Here is a 15,957-nt window from a genome sequence, read left to right as displayed (position 1 = left end):
TTCAAATTTTATTTTTATTATTTTTATCTCTTAAACTTTTTAATAAATATTTCATTGTAAAAATAATTAAAATCTATCTATATATAATATGAATATAAATATAAATAATTAATATATATTAATATATTATAAGTTATCTTATTATAGTAATGATTATATATTTGTAATGTCACGTGTTAGTCATGTAGCATTACTATAAAAAAGAATGATACCTGATATTCTCTTGAAAATACTTTAAAACTTAGATTTTTTTATATTTATATTTACTATATTTTATTATATTAATTTTTTTTATTATGAAAATAGTTTTAAAATTTTCAAAAGGTGCTCATAATTTTTTTTAATTACAATAAATAAAAACAAATTTTTAAAAAATGCTAAGTAGCACATTTAATTTTTTTATTTAATAAAATAATATATCTTAGTATTTTATGTTTTTTTTTATCTGTGTACCTAGTTTTTTTATTACGTGTATATATATAGAGTTTTCTACTATGTGTTACACTTGATTTTATATAATTTAAGAATTTATAAGCTTATTTAATTTTATTTTTCTATATATCATATCTATTATTTATTTATTTATCTATAATCTATTTATTATTATTATTGTCACACCTTACCCCTCTGTAAGGCATAACATGATCCCGTAGAATACCTAATGAACTACCGAACTTCACCTACCGATAACTCATTAAGTACCCTACAAGCGATTTTAAAACAATTTTCTTATTTTTGATAAGTGATAAGCATTTCTAATAGTATTTAAAATATGTAATTAAGTTGAAAGCTAATTGGAAATTTTGGCCCATTTTATTTTTCCGCAAATTTTATAAAAATTTTGACAGAGTTCTGTCTGTATTTTGAGAAACCAGTTTCTTCAAATACCTGTAAAAAGCGCTTCTAAAAATTTTTCTCAACAACTGCTTCAATTTCATACTCAATCTCAATCAATTTCTCAACACATTTATCAACTTTCAAATTTCAAATCCAATATCCAATGATCATCAAAATACTAGCAATCCATTTCATTCAATTTAAATAAAATAGTTCCATTCATATTTCATTAGAAACAAAACAATTTTGATACATCATTACAAAATTTACATTAAGAGAATTTCAAACTACAATATATATTACAACTTTATACAAATTTTATACAAACTGCTCAAGACCCATTTTTACATATCCATACATTTATGTGCAATATATACATCAAAAGAAATATTTACAGTTAGGGTATAAATTATACCCGATGGCTTCAAGCTGATGGCTCCTCACACCTCAGGAGCTCGATCACGCTCCTCTAGTCTCTGTATTCACGATGAATAGAAGCTATCGCTGAGTACTAGGACTCAGTGGTGTACAACATACTAAAATAATCTTTATGAAAAACTTAAATCACATTTATTCAAAAATTTGGCTGAACATGAGAATTAAGTACAAATCATGCATTATGAGATTTTAAATGCAAACCAAGTTCATTTCAAAGTATCAAAACACATTTCATAAAACCCACAGTTAGATCATGCCATTCGAAACAAATAGAATCTCAATAGCCAGAGGCTAAAGAGAAATCATATCACAAGGCTAGCTAGCTCAAATATATGGATATCCATTCACATCCTCTTCTACTGGCACACCTCAACACTTCTCCAAAAAAGGAATCAAAATTCAAAACTAATTACCCCCACTAGTAGTGCTAGTGAGGTGTTCAAATATATGGTCATGACACTGTGGTTTCAAAACTTATTTTAACATTTTGCTAAACATTGTCATTTCAATATGCATAATAACTTTCAACAATTTAAGTCAAATATCATAAGAATGCCATCATCCAATATTTCATATTATTCAAAACAGTATGCGAAAGATGATTATAAAAAGTATACGTTATGCAGAAACCTCAAACGAGTCGCCTGTTGGCCTTGACTCGACTCCTCGGGTTCTGTCCCGGTATTCTTTTCCACTGAAACACGCAATTTTACAATGTTTCAGTACTAGAACTTAAAATAAATCCAAAATAAATTTAGCTTCACATTTAACTAGCTCTAACGTGTTAAATTCGAAATTTTTGAAATTTTGTGTTTCGGGTTACTATTCACTACACTATTCAAGACAAATTGTTGACTTTTTAAGGCTTAATAGGTATGGGAACTCCAACTTCACCCACATACCACATTTTGGTCACTAATCTTATTGGTTTTGGTCATTTTCTCAAAGCTTAGGTCTTTTAGGCAAAATTGCTAATTTTCGGTTTTGGGAGTCCTAAGTTGCACTGTTTCATTGGTCCTTTTACTGTTGGAATTTGGCAAACCTTCCTTCATAGAAAATGTTCCTTATTGTCTTAAGTGTATTCTCATTTTTGAATCACCCCAATTAGAGTTTTGTAGCTCAAGTTATAGCCAAAATACAATTCCATCGCTCACGTGCAATCGCTCATGCTGCAATTTTGGTTCTGGCAGATTTTTGATCCAATTTCGTTCAGTAATTTGATCAAGTTAAGTCCATAATTTGGTCTAATTTCCTTCATACGAAATGTTCTACTATGTCTTAGGTTTCTATCGGTTCAAGAATCGCCTAAATCGGAGTTTTCTAGAGAGAGTTATAGCCATTGGAACTTTACTGTTTAAATGGAAATCTGCAGTTTGCAGGTTCAGTAACTCAACTTTGCTCAATAATTTGATTAGGTTAATGGCATAATTTGGGTTGGTGTTCTTCATGAAAGTTTTAGATCTATATCTTATCTAATTACAAGTAAAATTTCAGGTCAATTTGACCTGTCTAGCTCGAGTTATGACCAAATAAACAAATACTGTTCATTTGGTCAGTTTGTGCAGTGGCAGACTGCTCTTAACTAACTTTGGTCAATTGGTTCACTAGGTTTTGGTCAGTTTTTGGGCATGGTTCCTTAATGAAAATTGTGTCATTTTATGTCTATTTTTATCCCCAATTGGTGGCATATCAATTGGACTTGTAAAATTTCCGTTTTGGTCCTTCAAAGTTAGCTTGGTCATGCTGCATTTACCCTACGAATTTGACTTCCATTCTAACAATTCCCACACATCTCCTTTGGTCATTATTGACCATTTTTCACTTCAAAATAGGTCAAAGTCATCATTTATGCATTTCTCCAAAATTTGCCTCAAAATCCTAGGCCTCCAAACCCTAATCTCACTACTTAATTATCATTAGCAATTTCAAAGTTCCCAACTATAATTATTCATCTAAGGGAGGTCCATAAACTCATTCAAACCCATTAAATTCATGCAAATCATGGTCCCCTTCAAGCTGGCCGAAAATTCAATAGTGGTCCTTCCCCCATATTTTCATTTCCTTTAATTAATTTTGAGCTCATTTCAACAACTAATGATGCATTTAAAGAAATAAATTGTAAGTTAGCACACTAACCTTTCTTAGATCTTCAAAACCCTATCTTTAACTCTTCTTTCTTCTTGTAATCTTCTTTTCAAGTTGCAATAACAAGCTCTAGTGAAGTTTTTAGGGGATTTATTAAGGTTGAGTGGAGGAATTAAAGCTCAAGTGCAAGCTTAATGGAGGATTAGCAATGGTGAAATGAAGGAGGGAGTGGGGCGGCACCAAGGAGAAGAAGAAGAGATTTTTCTATTTTTTTTTCTTTTGTTTTCTTTTATCAATTTTGCTTATGGAAGACCACAAAATCTAATTTAATAAATATTTAATTAATTTAGTTATGGCATCATGCATGAGGTCATGCATGATGTCATCACCTTTTTACTTTTTTGATTTTCCTCTTTTTTTTTCTAATTTTCTATTAGTTTTTTAATTTAATTCTCGATTCCAAAATTTTCTTTTCTCTGATTTTATTTGACAGTTAGGTTAGGAGTCAGCTCTCGGGGTCAATTGACCAAATTGCCCCTTGGCGGGTTATCCTGGTTTGCAAATAATTCCATATTTCTTCCGGCTCCCTGACCTAATTATTTGACTGGCTTAACAGTTCTTTTTCGTGATTTTCTCTTTTCCACTGTGTTCATAAGGGTCCTAAGGACCGCAGCGTCACTTTTTACGGTTCGAAATTTGAGTTTAAAACGACTTATAGTCATTACAGAGAAGGTCACCCATCGCTGTGACTCTCGGCTCGTTTAACTTCTTCTGTTCTGTTTTTCTTATTTATACTTAACTAATTGAACATTACTAATTATTTGTGTTTGTGACTTATCTAGTTGTTTTAAGTGTGGTTCTAATCCCCTTAATTGTCCGGACCGACACCGATCACCGGAATAGTGAAATCTACCAGGCTATGCAAACGGGGGTGTTACAATTCTCCCCCCCTTAAAATAAATTTCGTCTCAAAATTTTATCTGGTATCAATCTCTGAACAGTTGTGGGTGCTGTCTCCTCATGTCCTCTTCTCGTTCCCAAGTAGCCTCCTGGTCTGAATGATGGTTCCACAGCACTTTTACCAACGGTATCTGCTTGTTTCGTAGCTGCTTCACCTCATAAGCCAGAATCTCTATGGGTTCTTCTTTATATGTGAGGTCTGGATTCACTTCAATTTCTTCTACTGGTAGTACATGAGATGGGTCTGATCGATACCTCCTCAACATAGACACATAGAAGACATTATGTATCTTCTCCAACTCTAGAGGTAGTGCCAACCGATATGCCAAAGGACCCACTCTTTCCAGAACCTCATATGGCCCAATGAAACGAGGACTCGCTTTCCTTTACGCCAAATCTCATAATTCTCTTCCAAGGAGAAACTTTGAGGAAAACTTTCTCACCCACTACATACTCAATATCCCTTCTTTTCAAATCAATGTAGGACTTCTGACGGTCTGATGCAGTCTTAAGTCGATCTCTTATCACCCTGATCTTCTCCTCGATCTATTTGAACAATTTCGGGTCCAATCATCTTTCTTTCACCCACGTCATCCCAACACAACGGGGTTCTACATTTTCTGCCATACAAAGCTTCATATGGAGGCATCCCAATGCTTGATTGGTAGCTGTTGTTGCAAGCAAACTCAATCAAAGGCAAGTGTGTATCCCAACTGCCCTCAAACTCAATCACACAGGCCCGTAGCATGTCCTCCAAGATCTGAATTACCCTCTCGATCGCCATGCATGCGTGGGTGGAATGCTTTGAAGTTCAATCTAGTTCCTAGGGCTCTCTCAAGACTACCCTAATCTAGAAGTGAACCTAGGATCTCTCGATACGATGGATACTGGCACTCCATGTAGTCTCACAATCTCATCAATGTATACCTTGGCCAATCTTTCTAAACTGTAATCCATCCGGACTGGCAAAAATGAGCGATTTAGTCGATCACAATAATGACCCAAAGCGCATCATGACTCTTATGTGTTCTCGGAAATCCCATCACAAAATCCATAGAAATTCTCTCCCATATCAAGACTGGTACTAGTAGTGGATGTAACAACCAATGGTACTTGATGCTCTGCCTTTACTTGGCGACAAGTTAGGCATTTAGAAATAAACTCTGCCACATCTCTTTTCATATCCATCCACCAGTAATGCTCCTTTAGCCCTCTATACATTTTTGTACCACCAGGGTGCATGGCAAAAGGAGACTCATGTGCTTCCTTCAAAATGATCTTCCTCAATTCAACATCATTAGGAACACATATTCTCGCTCGGTGTAGCGATGAGACCATCATCTCGATTGAGAATTCGGTTTCTTGCCTGCTGACTTCTTCCAACGACCGATACTTCGATCATTCGGCGACCATTCTAATCTGATCAATCAACACTGGCTGTACATGCCATGCAACTGCTGTCTGCCCATCATCATTAATCTCTAAGCTGGCATGCAATGATCTCAACTCATGTACCAAAGACAAAGGAGTAACCCGTAGACTTGCCATAGTCTTGCGACTTAAGGCATCAACCACAACATTAGCTTTCCCTGGCTGATAGTCTATCAGACAATCATAGTCTTTTATCAACTCTAACCATCTCCTCTGTCTCAAATTCAGCTCCTTCTGGGTGCCCAAATACTTTAAACTCTTATGATCTGTGTAGATGTAACACTTTTCCCCATACAAATAGCGTCTCCAGATTTTAAGAGCAAACACAATAGCTGCAAGCTCCAAATCATGTGTCGGATAATTCCTCTCATGCGGTTTCAGCTGGCGTGATGCATAGGCAATGACATTTCGATCTTGCATCAATACACAGCCTAACCCATTGTGAGAAGCATCACTATAAACTGTATATTCTTTACCCGGAGTAGGTAAAGTCAGGACTGGAGCTTCAGTCAAACATTTCTTCAATTCATCAAAACTCTGTTGGCATTTATCCGTCCACTGAAATTTTACATCTTTTCTAAGTAGCTTGGTCAATGGAGATGCCAACATGGAGAATCCCTTCACAAATCTATCAGTAGTATCCACTAAACCTAAAATCGAATTTACGTGACATTTCTGGGTGGCCTCCAATTAAGGACAGCTTCAATCTTACTTGGATCTACCTTGATGCCCTCTTCTGATACTACATGCCCCAAGAAAGATATTTTCTTCAGCCAAAATTCACACTTCGATAATTTGGCATATAGCTATTTCTCCCTCAAAGTCTGCAGTACAATCCGCAGATGTCTATCATGCTCTTCTGCATTCCTCGAATAGACCAATATATCATCTATGAATACCACAACAAACTGGTCGAGGTATGGTCTGAAGATAGTGTTCATCAGATCCATAAAAGCAGCCGGAGCATTAGTTAACCCGAATGGCATAACCAAAAACTCATAATGGCCATAGCGGGTTCTGAAGGTAGTTTTAGGAATACTCTGCTCTTGTACTTTCAGCTGATAATAACCTGATCTCAGGTCAATTTTGGAGAACATAGCTGCACCCCTTAACTGATCAAACAAGTCATCAATGCGGGGTAATAGATATCTATTCTTTATTGTCACCTTATTCAACTGCCGATAATCAATACACAAGCGGAGAGTGCCATCTTTCTTCTTTACAAACAACACTGGTGCTCTCCAAGGTGACACACTAGGGCGGATAAAGCCCTTGTCAAGCAATTCTTGCAACTGCACTTTCAACTCTTTCAATTCTGCAGGTGCCATTCTATATGGCGTTATGGAGATTGGATCCACACCAGGCATAACATCAATTTCAAACTGCACCTCTCTTTCTAGAGGTAATCCTGGCAATTCATCAGGAAATACATCCAGAAAATCACATACAGTAGGGATGTCCCTTAGTGCTGGACTCCCCACTTGGGTGTCTATCACATGTGCCAAGTATGCTTCACACTCCTTTCTGATAATCCTTCTGGCTAGTGCAGCCAAAATGATGTTTGATAGCAGTAAATGCCTCTCCCCTTGTATTACCACATCACCGTACAAAGGGAGACCAAAAGTGATCTTGATCTCTGATCAATCATGGCGTGATGCCTGGCTAACCAATCCATGCCCAAGATGATATCGTACTCTCTAAAGGGCATTTCAATCAAGTCTGACAGGAAAACATGTCCTTGGATCACCAAAGGACAGTCTCTATAAATTCTGTTGACCCGGACCTTTTGTCCTAACGGACTAGTTACTAGCACTTCAAAACCCATTTGCACACATGAAACAGCAAGTGAACTGACTATGCTAGCACTAACATATGAATGGGTTGAACCCGGATCAAACAACACAAATACATTTTGATCAGAGATAGAGAATGTACCAGCTACCACATCAGAAGTCTCAGCCTCTTCTCGCTGTCTCATCGTGTAGACTCTGGCTGAAGCACTCCCTTGTGCTGATTGACCAATCGCGTGCTCGATCGCTCGGGCGCACCTCTACCTCTGCCTCTTCCTCTGCCCACTGACTGTGAACCTTTGGGAGCAGGACTCTGAATAGATCCCTCGGCAGTCGTAGGAGCTGGACCATATCTCGGAGCACTAGTACAGTCTTTAGCTATATGGCCCTTGCCTCCACAGTTAAAGCAGGCTCCAGTGGCCCAATAACACTCCCCTCCATGAATCTTGCCACAAGTTTCAAAGGGGCGGGCAGAATGTGAATCGCCGATCACGACTGCACCTAGGGGTCTCTGCCCGGAAAATCGCCCCTACCAAATCTTTCCACCTCGACCCTCTTTGGGTCCACTAAATTTCTTCTTTTTCCCGTAAGTCCCACGAACTCGGCTCACCGACTTTTCCCCTTGTCTTTCTCTCGATTTCTCGACTTTTCTCGATTTTTCTTTCACCGGGTTGCTTCGATTCTATTCTCTCCAACTCAAGTGCTTGAGACATGAGCTCGAGAAGTTCTTGTGTCGGAATCCCACAACTTGCATCCTTATCCGGGCTTCAAACCCGTCTCAAATCTCTTGCACCTTGCCTTCTCGGTAGTAAGGAGACTCCCACATAGTGACTCAAAGTGAGAACTCCCTCTCATACTCGCCACCGATCGATTTCCTTGTTTCAAACTCAAAAATTCTTGCGCTTCGATCAACATATGCATCTGGGATGTATTTGCCTAAACTCTCTCGATGAAGTCATCCTGTGTCAAGATCGGTGCTTCACCAAGCTGTGGGGATGGTCTTCCACCAATCATACGCATCCCCAGTAGTAGTGACACGTAATATTCAAACTTCATCCGGCAAAGGCGCTTTCTTAAACACTATGTCCATTCTTTCAAGCCATTGCTCTGCCTCTAAAGGGTCCACTGTACCCTTAAATTCTGCAGCCCCATACTTCAATAATTTATCATATTGTCTGGCTGGAGGCAGTGGTTGTGCCACATGTGTTGGGGGTGGAGCTTGAGCAGGCATACCCCCAGCCATTTGTTGAAACATCACAGCCATCTGCTGTGCAAATTATGCAGGAAACTGCTGCATTTGTAGGGCTAGTGCTGCTGACCCACTAACATTCGGTAAAGCTGGGGCTTCCCCTTGTGCCTCAGCTTCAATAGACTGCTCAACTGAGCGATCCCCTTCTTTCATTTCAGGCTGAAGTTAGGGTATCTCCTGAACAAGTAACACAAGGAGATTTCCCTCTGTTAGTTCATATTCATGATGTAATGCACTGTATGTAACAATTATGGACATTGAGCAGTTGTACTTAACAAAGAAAAACACAAATTCACAAGTTAAAACATACTTCAAAAATTTGCTCTGATACCACTAAAACATGTCACACCATACCCCTCTGTAAGGCATAACATGATACCGTAGAATACCTAATGAACTACCGAACTTCACCTACCGATAACTCATTAAGTACCCTACAAGGGATTTTAAAACAATTTTCTTATTTTTGATAAGTGGTAAGCATTTCTAATAAGTATTTAAAACATGTAATTAAGTTGAAAGCTAGTTGGAAATTTTGGCCCATTTTATTTTTCCACAAATTTTATAAAAATTTTGACAGAGTTCTGTCTGTATTTTGAGAAACCAGTTCTTCAAATACCTGTAAAAAACACTTCTAAAAATTTTTCTCAACAATTGCTTCAATTTCATACTCAATCTCAATCAATTTCTCAACACATTTATCAACTTTCAAATTTCAAATCCACTATCCAATGATCATCAAAATACTAGCAATCCATTTCATTCAATTTAAATAAAATAGTTCCATTCATATTTCATTAGAAACAAAACAATTTTGATACATCATTACAAAATTTACATTAAGAGAATTTCAAATTACAATATATATTACAACTTTATACAAATTTTATACAAACTGCTCAAGACCCATTTTTACATGTCCATACATTTATGTGCAATATATACATCAAAAGAAATATTTATAGTTAGGGTATAAATTATACCCGATGGCTTCAAGCTGATGGCTCCTCACACTTGACAAATCTTTGCTCCTCTAGTCTCTCAGATCTCATGACAAAGAATAGAAGCTATCGCTGAGTACTAGGACTCAGTGGTGCACAACATACTAAAATAATCTTTATGCAAAACTTAAATCACATTTATTCAAAAATTTGGCTGAACATAAGAATTAAGTACAAATCATGCATTATGAGATTTTAAATGCAAACCAAGTTCATTTCAAAGTATCAAAACACATTTCATAAAATCCACAGTTAGATCATGCCATTCGAAACAAATAGAATCTCAATAGCCAGAGGCTAAAGAGAAATCATATCACAAGGCTAGCTAGCTCAAATATATGGATATCCATTCACATCCTCTTCTACTGGCACACCTCAACACTTCTCCAGAGAAGGAATCAAAATTCAAAACTAATTACCCCCACTAGTCGTGCTAGTGAGGTGTTCAAATATATGGTCATGACATTGTGGTTTCAAAACTTAGTTTAATATTTTGCTAAACATTGTCATTTCAATATGCATAATAACTTTCAACAATTTAAGTCAAATATCATAAGAATGCCATCATCCAATATTTCATATTATTCAAAACAGTATCGAAAGATGATTATAAAAAGTATACGTTGTGCACAAACCTCAAACGAGTCGCCTGTTGGCCTTGACTCGACTCCTCGGGTTCTGTCCTGGTATTCTTTTCCACTGAAACATGCAATTTTACAATGTTTCAGTACTAAAACTTAAAATAAATCCAAAATAAATTAAGCTTCACATTTACCTAGCTCTAACGTGTTAAATTCGATGTTTTCAAAATTTTGTGTTTCGGGTTACTATTCACTACACTATTCAAGACAAATTGTTGACTTTTTAAGGCTTAATAGGTATGGGAACTCCAACTTCACCCACATACCACATTTTGATCACTAAACTTGTTGGTTTTGGTCATTTTCTCAAAGCTTAGGTCTTTTAGGCAAAATTGCCAATTTTCAGTTTTGGGAGTCCTAAGTTGCACTGTTTCATTGGTCCTTTTACTGTTGGAATTTGGCAAACCTTCCTTCATAGAAAATGTTCCTTATTGTCTTAAGTGTATTCTCATTTTTGAATCACCCCAATTGGAGTTTTGTAGCTCAAGTTATAGCCAAAATACAATTCTTGTTCACGCAATCGCTTATGCTGCAATTTTGGTTCTGGCAGATTTTTGATCCAACTTCGTTCAGTAATTTGATCAAGTTAAGTCCATAATTTGGTCTAATTTCCTCCATACGAAATGTTCTACTATGTCTTAGGTTTCCATCGGTTCAAGAATCGCCTGAATCGGAGTTTTCTAGAGAGAGTTATAGCCATTGGAACTTTACTGTTCAAATGAAAATCTGCAGTTTTGCAGGTTTAGTAACTCAACTTTGCTCAATAATTTGATTAGGTTAATGGCATAATTTGGGTTGCTATTCTTCATGAATGTTTTAGATCTATATCTTATCTAATTACTGGTAAAATTTCAGGTTAATCAAATACTGTTCATTTGGTCAGTTTGTGCAGTGGCAGACTGCTCTTAACTAACTTTGGTCAATTGGTTCACTAGGTTTTGGTCAGTTTTTGGGCATGGTTCCTTAATGAAAATTGTGTCATTTTATGTCTATTTTTATCCCCAATTGGTGGCATATCAATTGGACTTGTAAAATTTCTGTTTTGGTCCTTCAAAGTTGGCTTGGTCATGCTGCATTTACCCTACGAATTTGACTTCCATTCTAACAATTCCCACACATCTCCTTTGGTCATTATTGACCATTTTTCACTTCACAATAGGTCAAAGTCATCATTTATGCATTTCTCCAAAATTTGCCTCATAACCCTAGGCCTCCAAACCCTAATCTCACTACTTAATTATCATTAGCAATTTCAAAGTTTCCAACTATAATTATTCATCTAAGGGAGGTCCATAAACTCATTCAAACCCATTAAATTCATGCAAATCATGGTCCCCTTCAAGCTGGCCAAAAATTCAATAGTGGTCCTTCCCCCATATTCTCATTTCCTTTAATTAATTTTAAGCTCATTTCAACAACTAATGATGCATTTAAAGAAATAAATTGTAAGTTAGTACACTAACCTTTCTTAGATCTTCAAAACCCTATCTTTAACTCTTCTTTCTTCTTGTAATCTTCTTCTCAAGTTGCAATAACAAGCTCTAGTGAAGTTTTTAGGGGATTTATTAAGGTTAAGTAGAGGAATTAAAGCTCAAGTGCAAGCTTAATGTAGGATTAGCAATGGTGAAATGAAGGAGGGAGTGGGGTGGCACCAAGGAGAAGAAGAAGAGATTTTTCTATTTTTTTTTTCTTTTGTTTTCTTTTATCAATTTTGCTTATGGAAGACCACAAAATCTAATTTAATAAATATTTAATTAATTTAGTTATGGCATCATGCATGAGGTCATGCATGATGTCATCACCTTTTTACTTTTTTGATTTTCCTCTTTTTTTTTCTATTTTTCTATTAGTTCTTTAATTTAATTCTCGATTCTGAAATTTTCTTTTCTCCGATTTTATTTGACAGTTAGGTCAGGAGTCAGCTCTCGGGGTCAATTGACCAAATTGCCCCTCACTGGTTCATCCCGGTTTGCAAATAATTCCATATTTCTTCTGGCTCCCTGACCTAATTATTTGATTGGCTTAACAGTTCTTTTTCGTGATTTTCTCTTTTCCACTGTGTTCATAAGGGTCCTAAGGACCTCAGCGTCACTTTTTACGATTTGAAATTTGAGTTTAAAATGACTTCGCAGTCATTCCCAATAAGGTCACCCATCGCTGTGACTCTCGGCTCGTTTAACTTCTTCTGTTCTGTTTTTCTTATTTATACTTAACTAATTGAAAATTACTAATTATTTGTGTTTGTGGCTTATCTAGTTGTCTTAAGTGTGGTTCTAATCCCCTTAATTGTCCGGACCGACACCGATCACCGGAACAGTGAAATCTACCAGGCTATGCAAACGGGGGTGTTGCAATTATTATTATTATTATTATTATTATTATTATTATTATTATTATTATTATTATTATTATTATTAAATAAGAAATTATAAAATACATATAAAATTAATTAAAGGATGATCCATTACAAGAAGCATCAATTCTTTTTCCCTGCTTTGCAAAGAGAATATTTTCATGACTCGAACCCATAATATCAATGTCATAAATTGAGTAATTTTATTCGTCAAATACATTATCAAACACTTGTATTATTCAATGATACAGGCCCACAAAGGGAAAACTAAGTAACCCTCACTTCTTTGTTGGTGATTCTCCAAGGAAAGCTCAAAAATTAGGATATGGACATTAGTTTTCCTTGACCTAATGCTTAAACAAAGTGCAAACTAAAGGGAAAAATAAGTGTAGAATAATTAGACTCAAGGCCCTTCACTAATTTGTATTGAGAACTAAGAATATAAGCTAAAACTTGAAAAGTTGATCAGATTTGTCAAGAGTGATTTAAGTTTTTCAAGAACACTTGAAGAAAAAAACCTCTCAATAGAGTTTATATTCTCTAAATATCAAGTTTTGTTACAAAAAGGAAGAAGATATGGGTTTTATACACCTTACAAGAATTTGACCTAAAGAAGGGAGGTTGAAGAAAGCATATTCTTCCACTAAAAAATAATACCCTAACATCTATTTTTATGTCTTAGAAGTTGTCTCTAACAAAAGAGGTAAAAGCTAATCAAAATAATAATTTCTTACACATTTACAAAAGCTGAAAGTGATACATTAATAGAAATAGAAAAAAAAAGTAAACTAAGAAAACAATTGGATTCCTTGGTAATATGAACATTACTCACTTGTACCATCCAACATCTAATAAGGAACTGCATGCATAGGAGCTTTAGTACATGGCTGATATTTAGGGCACAAAGATGTGAAGTTCATTTTTTTGGGCTAAGATTTTCCTAAGATGTGACATGCCCCATGTCGCTACCCAGTGTCAGGTTCAATGAATTCAACATGCCAAATGTCAAGTCGTCTGAATTTTTCGGCCAACTTGACAATGTGACACTAACCGACAACATGCCTCATGTTATATCTTATACAGCTCTTAGCACATGTTTTTCATCCAAGCAAATTTACACCAACATGCTCCATCCTTGCTTAAATTTATCTATGTAAGTTCGACCAATGTGTTTTTATTCTAATCCTTGTATCTTATTTGCCATTAATCATGTGATGGGTCCTTGGATTGTTTCATTGGATGGTACTTGATCTTCATCTTCCTCTCCCTCTTTAAAAGAATTCATCCTCGAATTGTTATCTTTTGCATAATAAGGAGAAAGATTAGTAGCATTAAATGCAGCACTAATATTATACTGACTTGGGAAGTTAATCTCGTAGGCATTTTCATTAATCCTCTCTAACAACTCAAAAGGACCATCACATCTAGGCTGCAATTTTGATTTTCTTTGTGTAGAAAATCTTTCCTTTCTCAAGTGCACCCAAACTAAGTCTCCCAGTTGGAAGACAACATGCCTTCTACCCTTATTGGTTAAGGCGACATTCTTTTCATTCGCCTTCTCAATTCTCAGTTTTACTTGCTCATGAATCTTCTTGACTAATTTAGCTTTCCCTTTTCCATTGAGACTAGCCAGCTCATTAACAGGCAAAGGCAATAAATTCAAAGGACTCAAAAGGTTAAATCCATACACAATTTCAAAAGGAAAAAAATCAGTGGAAGAATGCATAGTTAAGATTTCAAGTTTTGTTTAACCATGGCATGCAACAATGTTCTTATAGTCTTATTTACAACTTCAGTTTATCCATCTAACTATGGATTACAAGTAATAGAGAAATACAACTTGGTACCCAATTTTCCCCAAAACACTTTCAAAAATAAACTAAAAATTTCACATCCCTATTACTAGTAACAGTTTTAGGAATACCATACAATCTCACAACATCCTTGAAAAACAAATTAGCAACATAAAATGCATAATATGATCATGAAAGCACCAAGTTTTAAGGAATTTCTTCAATTCAAGCATATGTTGGTAAGAGACATGAGATTGACAAAACTGGCATGCTCAAGAAGCTCAAATGGGTCATCTTAATTCAAGTGTGCAAGGTTGAAATTCATAAGTTTATCATGCTTAAAGAGTTCAAATGGCTTATATTAGTGTAAGTGTGCTTGGATGGTGCTGGTGGTATTCAATACTAATAAATTCTCCAACAACTGGTAATAAAGAGCCAAAATACCCTCATTTTCCAAAGGAGACAAAACATCTCATGCCTAGCCATGAGATTCTCACATTTAGCCATTAATTAGAGCTAAAAACATCCTTATTGACGAAAGGAACAAAATCTCTCACACCTAGCCATGAGAAGCTCACATTCAGCCATATGAAGAGGTCTAGGAGGCGCATGGCCAGCCACGGTAAGTCTCTTGGGGTGCATGGCTTCTTGTGAGAATCATTTTGAAGGGTTTTAAAGGCCATGAGGTGTATGGCCAGCCACAAAAGGTTCTTTAGAGTGCATGGCTTCTTGTGAGATGCATTTAGAAAGGTTTCAGAGGCCATGAGGCACATAGCTAGCCATGGGAAGTCCCCTAGTAGCATGGCCAGCCATGAGACACACTAAAGAAGCATATGAGGGGCATGGGAAGGTGTGGACTGAGTGTTAAATGCATCCATGTCCATGAGAAGTGTTTAGGAGCACTATAAGCCATGGAAAGCTCACTAAAAGCCATGAGACTTGCTGTTTGGTTATTTTTTAGTGCTATTATGTATGTGATTTTTGATGTTTCTAAGGTTTTAGGTCATTTTGGCTTTGTATTAGGAGACACATATAAATAGAATATTTTAGGACTGTAAACAAAACTTTAAGATATTAATCAATTAAGTATTAAAAAAGTTTTCTCCTTTATGGTTCTTCATTGATCTTTTTTTCTTGACAAGTCTACTTAACTTGCAAGAATTAATACTCTGATATTCATAGTTCTCTACCATAAGTTGGTATTGGATCTTGAATCTTTTGTTTTCCTATTTGAATTATTCACTTGGTTCTCAACCACAAGGTTAGTTTTGGGTTAAGTGATTTCAATTAGAAGAATTTGATTGTGAGGGTTCTGGGGAATTAATTCAAATATTTTAGGGATTCCTTAGTAAGTCCATTGGGGTTTTCATCATTTTGGT

This window comes from Hevea brasiliensis, chromosome 17, assembly GCF_030052815.1.
Source record: "Hevea brasiliensis isolate MT/VB/25A 57/8 chromosome 17, ASM3005281v1, whole genome shotgun sequence".
Taxonomy (NCBI): Eukaryota; Viridiplantae; Streptophyta; class Magnoliopsida; order Malpighiales; family Euphorbiaceae; genus Hevea; species Hevea brasiliensis.
Note: the sequence above shows the minus strand (reverse complement) of the source record.